This window comes from Rhipicephalus microplus, chromosome 7, assembly GCF_043290135.1.
Source record: "Rhipicephalus microplus isolate Deutch F79 chromosome 7, USDA_Rmic, whole genome shotgun sequence".
Lineage (NCBI taxonomy): Eukaryota > Metazoa > Arthropoda > Arachnida > Ixodida > Ixodidae > Rhipicephalus > Rhipicephalus microplus.
In genome coordinates, this window is record NC_134706.1 from 112,252,694 (window position 1) to 112,255,653 (window position 2,960).

Sequence of the window (2,960 nt, forward strand, 5' to 3'; positions counted from 1 at the left end):
TGGCACTCAATGGACACGGGTGCATCACGTGATTCCTGCTTATATATGTGAGCTTAAGGCAACATGAAAACACCGGTCCTTTTATCCCTGCTCTTTTTTTTTCTGCTGTGAGTCTCAGTAAAGTTAAAAGCTGCCACGCTTACCTTCCCAACATTCACTGAACTAATGAGGATTCAGTACACACGTTCCGTGGAGTATACAATTCTTCGTCAAATATCCTTCCTTTTTTCTTCTCTGAGCAGGCTTCGCCCTGAAACTTCAAGCAGTTCTTGGAAACAGGGTGACAAGACACGAGGGTTCATGAAAGTTGAAGTGCGTAGCTTTTCAAGTACATATATTTTTTTGTGGCCGTGGCTAACGTGTAGAAAGTTTCGTTTCGTGTCCATGCTCTTCTGTTTCCTGTTGAACTAACTTATTGGTTAAACCAAGCGGAAGTCCGCAACAGTTTTTCTTGGTGTCGTGGTTGGCTGTTTTACACGCTAAGTGGTTGTAGTGGCGCACGGCGGCTTTTTGTTTTTTGGGCTCTCTCAAACTCTAAACGGGAGTGGTCGGCAATGAAGAACTCATAAATAATTCCCCACCGCACGTGCTAGAACGATGTGACATATTATGACAAACATCTACCCATCAACACATTAGAGTAGATAATGTGAGCCCATTTTTTTTTGGGGGGGGGGGGCGCAGTAGCTCTTTAAGCTATCGCAGAAATAGACTAACTTCACACAGGACCATGTCGTGCGATCGAAGAGTGTTTTTTGGCTTCATAGAAAGAGAAAAGAAACTTTACTGAAGCCAAGATAATATTGGACGTCATGCAATGTGGTCTGATTAGCAGGTTTTGAGGGACATGCAGCCCTGGTTCAGTGAAACCAGTGCCCTCCTCCGTTAGGGCAGCCCATGTAATTGCATGCGAGCTCCGCACTTCGTTTAAAGGCATACGGCCACCGTACCAAATATTTTGATATGTACAAGATTTTAGAGGCGAAGGAGCTCTTCGGCTAGCCTGTGTAACGTGGTTCTCCGTCCGCACCACGCCCTCGCCGCTGGTGTTCTCTCTTGCTTGCCGTGCGCTTGCCTTGTGTCAGCTCTCCCTCGCTTTACCCTCTCCATATCTCGAGCCCACTTTTCACGTGGGCATCATCTCACCCGTGCCACCTCTTTCCATCTGTCAGCGAGAAGGAGCTGCCCCAGCGTTTCTTGGTAGACACTAAGGGGAACTCTGGCGCTAGAGTCTATCGCAGCTGCAATGCACGGTGATTCAGCGAGCAAGGGAGTGATGGGTGGTACACGTATCTATGTAATCTTCGTGCTTCTGGCTCCGTGTGTGTTCGTGTGGCTTGGAGCTAGCTGTTTTCTCACGAAACAAAAATAAGCAAATGTTCAGCGGTTGCACTTCACCACCTTATTTATTTAAGTTTACTATTTCAAATCGGGTCACGAAGTTCAAAAGACTTCGTTCTTTTCTTCAAAACGAAACCGAACAGTAGCAATAAATGAAGCCGCAAGTACTATTCGCCGCCAGCAAGTACAAAGACTAGGCAAATTCGTGTACTGTATACCCATCATTCCCGTGGTCGCTGAACGATCACAGCGCCAGAGTCCCCAAGGGTTCATTTTAAGAAACTCTATGGGATCCGCGAGTCGACGGGTGCGCGGAATGCGCGTGCCTTGAGAATCTCGCGGCGCCGACAGTGTGGACAGCGCATGGCTGCTTGCCACGCGATCGCGCCGACGGGTGGGGCGCCGTCGCAGCATGCTTCCCATTAGTGTACGCGTACCTTTCCCGGCTGTCGCTGGCGTTGCGAGGGTTAGCGAAGCGGAACGTCTTCGCGAAGGGGGAAATAACACCATGGTGTTAGATACAAACAGTTTAGGTGGGGACACTTCTCGGCTACCTCGAGGGACGCGCTAGGCCAGATAAAGTAACAGCGACGCGCGTCAATCAGACTGCAGTGAGCAGCGAACCTACCTCAGGCTATGGAAACTTCAAAGTAAGAGAGAGTTATAGTATACCGGGCTTTGGGGGTTACCGGGTGTACCGTGATACCGGAATCGAAGTGCGCATGCGCAGATACGTACGTCACGCATACCGCTTCCCGTACGCACGGTATTTTTCAGATCTCACGTTACCTTGGTAGCGTAGGCGTACGTAGTGTTCGTAAACATGGCGGCACTCTTAGACGCCCGCTTCGAAGTGATTTTGGCGTAGTTGTTGAAATAATAACCTTGTTCGCAGCGAACGACTGTTCCAAGTGGCTTCGCTTGCCTTCAGTTAGCTTCGATGACCGAACATTACGGAAAAGTTGGCGTTGTTTTTGAGATAGCTTCCCATTTCGAACACGTCTGTGTCGCGTTTGGTGCGTGGTTCATTTTTATTTACTTTTATTATCACTAAAATAAACTTCTAACAATGCTTCGCGCGGTGGCATAGGCAAACATTCTCGTTTTCTTTTTCTTTTCACTGCTTAACTTAATAACCATCTAATAGGTGGCGCCACCATCCCGGCTGGGGCACGTAAACCACGTAAACGCTATTCCGCTAAACTATAAAGACGCTTCCCGCAACGAACGTTTGCTGCACGGTGACGCCATTCCCTTAACCTACGCTATCACGCTAACGCCAAACTATAACTGTCTAATTATAAACAAACGTACCGTTGTTATAGCAACCGGCGAGGCTGTAAGCGAAGCCGGTTGCTAGCGAAAACAGGCCACGCAGCTTCAGCTGCTAGCGTGCCTTGTAGACGCGGCCCTTAACTGGCATTTTATCATTCCCGCTTGCAAAATGAACTTGTAATGAGGTAAGCAGCCAGTAAGTAATGATAATGAGTGCAGCAAAAAGATGTGTGCAGTGCCCCATAAACATGTTCTCCCAATTTTAATAGCGCAGTACCAAATGGTAGCTCCACTCTTAATCATGTTATGCTTGACGTTCAAGATATAGATAGGAAGCGAGACCA